Here is a 7,658-nt window from a genome sequence, read left to right on the forward strand (position 1 = left end):
TACAGGCAATTATAACACATAAAAGGCTGGCACATGACGCCTGTTAGGCGATATTACATTTTTTTTCCGGACAGAGACAACGCTGTTAACGGTCAGGTTCTCATTTTACACCTGAGTACGGTGAGAGAATGAGTATAAAGAGCCTTTTCCAAAGACTCAACTATGCGCCGAGCGAGGCTTGAACCCAGGACCTTCCGATCCGAAAGCGAGTGTCATACCACTAGACCACATAGCCGCACTATTCTTACTGTAATATGTTTTGTTTTTTTATTACTGTAAAGCGCTTAGAGCCTAAGACAACGGGGGTAAAGCTCTATATAAATGCCATTTATTATTATTATTATTATTATTATTATTATTATTATTATTATTATTATTATTATTATTATTATTATTATTATTATTATTATTATTATTATTATTATTATTATTATTATTATTATTATTATCATTATCATTATCATTATTATTATTATTATTATTATTATTATTATTATTATTATTATTATTATTATTATTATTATTATTATTATTATTATTATTATTATTATTATTATTATTATTATTATTATTATTACAAAATAAAATTTATTCTCCCCAATGAAACATAGATACTTAATCCCAGTATCTTATTTTTTGCTATTATGATATTCAATGTTAAGTATCCAAACAAGCCCGAAGTATTGCCGTTTTGGGAAGTTGGTTTACACATGTGTTGTGATGAGAATTGGACCAATAATTTGATGCTCGCTCTCCCACGGAATAGGGCCTAAAAAGACTGCCGTAATTTGCTAGAAGTTTTTATGATTGTAAAATGATGGTGTTTAACCTTCCTTTATAAAAAAAAAAAAAATAAAGCACACAAAGAAACAAACAAAACCAAATAAACAACAAAAACAAAAAGAACAAATATCAGATGTTACTCCTTTATAGCGAGTGGATTATTCTAATTGTTATTATTATTATTATTATTATTATTATTATTATTATTATTATTATTATTATTATTATTATTATTATTATTATTATTATTATTATTATTATTATTATTATTATTATTATTATTATTATCATTATTATTATTATTTTTATTATTATTATCATTATTATCATCTTTATTATTATTATTATTATTATTATTATTATTATTAGTAGTAGTAGTAGTAGTAGTAGTAGTAGTAGTAGTAGTAGTAGTAGTAGTAGTGGTGGTAGTAGTAGTAGTAGTAGTAGTAGTAGTAGTAGTAGTAGTAGTAGTAGTAGTAGTAGTAGTAGTAGTAGTAGTAGTAGTAGTAGTAGTAGTAGTAGTAGTAGTAGTAGTAGTAGTAGTAGTAGTAGTAGTAGTAGTAGTATCAAGATTATTGTTACACACAGTTTCGTACATTATATCCAGCTGGTGGATGTTGTGAGTATTTTACTTAAACGCATAACATAGATGTCCACACCCATCATCATATATTCAAGGCTTTGGCATCTGTCAATCACATGTGTGCCGAGTCGACGGCTATTCGTGTCGATGGTGACATCACTCCCTGACTCAAAATTTACAAAAATACATTAAATAAACATTTATTTATTTCTAATTTCTACAATATCTGCAGAAGACGCATAGCTGTTGTTATAAAACCTATTGTAAATTCGATGCTGATCAAGAATCTGAAGTCAAAGCAGCAAAAATCCGAGAGAAAAAAATGTCCAGTTTTATTCTGACATGTCCTCAATCGCCGATCGCTCACGAAAATATTGGACCAGTCGGATTTCGAGCGACCGTCCGTCGCCATGTATGTCACAAAGTTATTTAAAAGACTTTTTTCTTTCTTTTCTTTTAAAAAAATATGTTTTATATTTTTTTGTTTGATTGTTTGTTTTAATTGGAATAGTGAAAAGTGGTCATGCATGAGATCGCGGAAAGTTTAATCAATTGGTGCCCTGCGTTTTAATTACTTCACAGTCAGTAAAATGAGTTGACCAAGGGTTTATCACAACTCACAGGTGGCTTTTTACACAATGTGCTATATCTAAATATAGCTTCATCGTGATTTTGACCGTACCTTAAAGCCATATCCACATTGTCATACAATTGGGAGGTCAATTACCGTTAGCATTAGGTTCAGTTAGTTGATCGCCTCTTTGGACTAGTAATGTTTTCCGATTTTAGTTTGTTATTGTTCACAGTTGTAAAACGCAACACTATAATATTATGTCCTCGTCGCAAAAGATACAAATGATATTACTCGGATAATGTAACATTTACGTAATACGGACAACACAATCGGCTTTAAACAGGAAAGCATCAATAAACCATTTTGTCCCCATGCAATCCGTATTTTAAAAATATGAATGACCTCGCTCCGACCTGATAGTGTAACCGCATCTTTAGAGAGTTAAGGCCATCTGTATCCACCGCTCCATGAGTTGTTTACATTTTCATAACAACAAATCAGAACTACACACCTGACTCCCCGCTAAATTTTATCTTCAGTTTGCGGCGATTCTCGGCTTGGTGAGGTTGGAACGTCGTAATCTCATTTTTCTTACTAACTTATAGGCCTATAATATATTGTATTTTTACTAATCAACACCCCCTTTTTTGACGGTACCGTCGCGTTTTTATATGTATTGTATTATCATTATAATTTGTATGGATTAGTATTTGTATTATTCCCATGACTAATCACCAGTTTCTAGATCAATTCAGATTTCACAGAACTTGGAAGACGACGGAGGACGAGACTGGATTCATTTTGTAAGATTTCATCTAGAATGGTAAGTTTTCAGTTTTTTGCTTCTTTTCCCTCGTCGTTATTTTCTTGGTTTCCAACATCATCCCACCACCAGTGTCTAATCAATATTGAATTGTTTTGAGTTTCAGATCGATGGACCGTCCAGGAATTTCGAGGGAGTCTACATCATCTACAGGTAAGATATGTAATATTTTTATCGTGATTTAAAAAAAAAAAATTATATTAGAATTTCACAAACTGAAATCTTAGATATCGATATGACACTTTAGATTGCCTTCAGCATTAATCAACATAAGGTATTTATGAAAGTGAATTCATATTCGAGTTATTGTTAATTTTATAAGGTGGCGAGACTGCATATCTTTCAATACATAATTTCTTCGATAATTTATCTGTATACAAATTCAAAATATAAACAAGAATTACGTGTTTTTTTTTTTTAATTCACTAGAGGACGGTATCAAGAGACTGGATCGGATCGTGTATTCTTCAAAGGATTGGATTCGTAACGGAGACCCCATCACGAGGTAGGAATCTATTTATTTATTCTCTCTCTCTCTCTCTCTCTCTCTCTCTCTCTCTCTCTCTCTCTCTCTCTCTCTCTATCTCTCTCTATCTATCTCTCTCCTCTCTCTCCTCTCTCTCTCTCTCTCTCCTCTCTCTATCTCTCTCTCTCTCCTCTTGCTCTCTCTCTCTCTCTATCTCTCTCTCTCTCCTCTCTCTCTCTCCCCTCTCTCTCTCTCTCTCTCTCTCTCTCTCTCTCTCTCTCAGTTAATCGGCGATAGAGTTGTTGTAGGGTATTGACGTCGTGATATTTTGATAATTATTGCTCAACTATTAGGTAATTAAGGTATAGAAAATGAATGGATAAAAATGATAAAGATTTGTAAAGGGAGGACACGAAGACATTTTAACAGCTGTAAACTGTAACCTACTGGTGAACAAAAATTAGGTTAAGAAAAGAAACCCCACGAAACTCCCGTGATAGACCTCGAAATTTATGGTACATATCAATGCCATAATGTGCTGAGATAATCGTTCTAGTAGCTTTGTACTTTACTTTTAACAGATGGTAATAATATTCGTTTGCGTTATGTTGTTGATGTCAAATAGGTACACTATAGATAGAATTATAAGTTTAATTTCTTAGAGCTTTTATTGTTGTAGATAAATAGTAGGTAGTATCTAAATTCATTCCAAATCAAAAAGAGGATGGAGTTCAATTTCAAGTCCGTGATATCGAACCAAATAAGTAGGGTAGGTCTCCCCAAATCCGTACACTCCCCAGTTCCATACGCTTCACTATTCGGTGTTTACATAACAGTAACAGCGAATTGAATTTTTTTTAAAAATATAATAAAATCATATTCACTTCGCAAAAAAAACGACACTCATATACATGGCTATGCTCATATACCAATCATTATGAACTGTAATCAAAATATTGTAATAGATGGAAGTTAATCAATAGAAATTTGGTAGCTTTTCCGAGTTGAAAAGTAGTCTACCTCGATTTGTCATACAATATTTGTACCACAACTATAATAAATCGATTCTGTAAAAATCTTTCTTCTATCATTCTTGTACAATTTTGACTTTAGTGATAAGCAGAGATGTAGGTATATGTTTTGTCAGTAAAATAAATAGCTGCAGCTATTCGGACTTGAGTCTGAATAGTCTCCCATGGCAGTATAGCTTTTTAAATTATTTTTTTTAAATATACATTTTAATCATTGATAATTACATGAATTAATGCAAATCAAAATGACTTTTTAGTAACTATCAATAGGTAGTCTAAACCCGCTTTTGACGAGAAAGACAAACTCATAGATCAATTGGAAGTCCAGATAGAAATAAAAAGAAAATAGTTAAAACTCTTCAAAAGGAATAAAAGTCCGCCAAAGTAATTGTGATTTCAATGAAAAGCTTTTCTAAGAACGTCAGGTCAAAAATCAATAATTTAAAAATTACATATTCTGATTGTATGAGACAGGCAGCAATCCTACACTCCAAGTAGGGGTATGAGCTGAGTCAGTGTGATATGGGCAAAACAGACTTTCTTCTGAACTCTTTTTTCTATTTCTTTATCACTTCCACCTTTTGCCAACTGCCCACATTGTGTCGTCCTACCCTCTGTATGTTCATGCACATTGGAGTTTGAGGCCGAATAGCCACGGCAGACTATTCAGACTTGAGTCTGAATTGCCATTTTAAAAATAAATATAAAAAGCTTTTTAGCGGGTGGTTGGATGGGAGCATCACCCTTGAATCATATACCTATGATGTTCGCATGGGTGTAGGATCCGATAGTGATGTCGTTTCTTCTTCTCTTTACTAGCCTGCTTCTTTAGTTTGTGATTGTATTTTTGACAGGGGATATTTTTTTTTCTGTAAATCTTCTGCCTGTTTGTTCTTGGTTATTTATAATTTAGCTTATGATATCTTTAGGTTATGATTTTGATTTACATTTGTACTATTTTTGTTAGATTGCTTGTTTTTTTGTTTCAGCGGTCTCTCATATAACCTCAATTGTGTTGGAAGAGACCTAAAGCAACAAACAAACAAACAAAAAAAAGCTTTTTAAGAGTAATTTTCTTTCTCGTACATATTTTGGGCATGCCACTTTACCCCATACCCCAAAACCTTACATGCCTCACCTCAAATCTGTACTGTTAATCCAAGTATCTAAAAGATCACATTAAGTTCAGAATGTCACCATTTATAAAGCGCATATCCACTAAACGTGATTCTCAAATTCCACCCTGACAAGTGTATATTCCTGCATTGGGCAAAATTGAACCCAGAGACAAGTTCAAATACACCTTTGTGGGTATTCCATTGAAATGGGTGAAAGAAGAAAAGGACACTGGGGCCACTTTGGGTGACAAATTAATTTTTGATACACATGTCAGTGAAAAAGTAAAAAAAGCCAACTCCATCTTTGCCATCATCAGACTCTCATTCCAATATCTAGACAAAGACATTTTTGTCCTCCTATTAAGGGCTTGTGAGATCACACTTAAGACTATACAAGCTCATTTTGGTTTCCTTACATTGAAAAATGCGAGCAAATTGAAGGTGTCCAAAGGAGGGCACAAAACGGTTGCCTGGACTAGGATCGCTAGATTAGGAGGAAAGACTGAGGAAACTTAATTTACCAACCTTGAAATACAGAAGATATAAGGGAGACATAATAGAACTTTACAAGATGGCAAGTGGTAAATGTGACCAAGACATGACAAAATTTATTAAATGGAGGAAAGATTTCACAATAATGAAAGATACCAGATGTAACAAAAAGAAACTGCTTACACAAAGACCAAGATTGAATGTGAGAAAACAGTTTTACTGTGAGAGCAACGAACATGTGGAACAGTTTACCAGATACGGTTGTGAACACAAAAACCCTAAATGGCTTCAAGAGCAGACTAGACAAATTTTGGTCTGGCCAAAACGTTTTGTACAATTATAAATGCGCTTTAGATTGTAAAACTGGAAGAATCCTGAATCACAAAGATGATGAAGAAATAGAATCTGGCGAAGAGGACCTACAAGGACCTGTACTCGAAACAATAGGTAAAAACAAGGGATTCAAAACCAATTGTGACGCCATTTCAATGTGTCAATAGCCATAGCTATCATGTCTTTTGTGTTATGTTAATCGGTCTGTCATTTGATAAAGTAGAAACGCGATACGTCTACAACATTCATCTTTTTACAGAAACTGAAGCTGACATTCTATCACATCATTGTTGTAAAAACTTTTTGAAAATACATTAGGCTGTATGACTATAATTGTAATGCTGTATAGGTTTGGGACCAGCCATGTACGGCTTTGGGGCATGAGCATATCTATTTCCATGTTTTTTTAAGCTTGGTTAACCAATAATACCTCACATGAATTTACACATTGAACCACTCTAAAGATGTTAAATAATTGAGTTTCTCAAATAATTGGGAGTTAAGTTGAACCAATCTGCAGCTGTTAGAATTTGAGCAGGTATAGAAAAAGCATACGAATTTGGGGCGACCTACCCTTCCTAATCATAGTGTGGAATATTTCCAAGTCCGTAAAATAATGTAGATTCCTATCAGCAGTTAGAATCTCCAGCATCTTTCAATAATCAGAGAGAACTCTCAAACTGATATTCTGAGAGAAACTGAAACTAACAAAGAGAATCTGTACAAGGGATAATAATCTTTCGGCATCCAGGAATTCATCTGACACTTCCTACATTTAATTAAACATCCCACATTTAAGGTGATCAAACCAGATCAGACCTTATTAATTAAGTAGATCTCAAAAGGATGAAGGCTATGAGGAATAACACTTTCTAAATAATGTGACATTGATTGAATAATATGTCTATTAATGGGGCCATCTGTCTTCTTGTCTATTTCTGTTATTATTAGATTAGTGTGACGGGTAATATCAGATTAAGGGCATTTTTCTCCTAAATCGAGATCACTATATGTGGAAAGCAATTTTAAGGGTGAATGCTGACCACTGTATCGCCTTTGGTCAGTAAGTGTAAGAAATTAGGGTTGAGCGATTAATCTACAAATCACAGTAGTCTTTATCTATCTTAGTATGTGTATTGTTTAGTGTCTTTGTCAAAATTTCATATTCCTTGATAGATAACGGGAATTGTAAAACGGGCAAATCTAATTTATGATTCAGTTTCATTAGACTCCAGTCTCACCATTTTCCAATCCATTGTTTGGAATCCACAGACAAGAGTTTCACAAACTGAAATCATAGATTCCAGTATGCCATCTTAGATTGCCTTCAGCATTAACCAACATTAGGTATTTACAGAAGTGAACATTATTCGTCTTCTGATAATTCATTTTTGAGAGTTAAATGATTTTTTTTTTAATGGTTCAGGTCAAAATATTATTCGTTACTATTATCAT

General features: G+C 33.2%; 1 long non-coding RNA gene across 1 annotated transcript in view; it reads left to right on the top strand.

The window, feature by feature from the left end:
• The first annotated feature begins 2,474 nt into the window (after positions 1-2,474).
• Positions 2,475-7,658, top strand: part of LOC144972061 (uncharacterized) — a 9,572-nt gene continuing 4,388 nt past the window's right edge. Inside the window, exons 1-2 of the long non-coding RNA XR_013645252.1 lie at positions 2,475-2,916; positions 3,193-3,268. This is a non-coding gene — a long non-coding RNA (uncharacterized LOC144972061). The remainder of the gene's footprint in view (positions 2,917-3,192; positions 3,269-7,658) is intronic.

This window comes from Berghia stephanieae, chromosome 4 (genome assembly GCF_034508935.2).
Source record: "Berghia stephanieae isolate SIO BIC M18660-M18661 chromosome 4, UCSD_Bste_1.3, whole genome shotgun sequence".
NCBI lineage: Eukaryota > Metazoa > Mollusca > Gastropoda > Nudibranchia > Aeolidiidae > Berghia > Berghia stephanieae.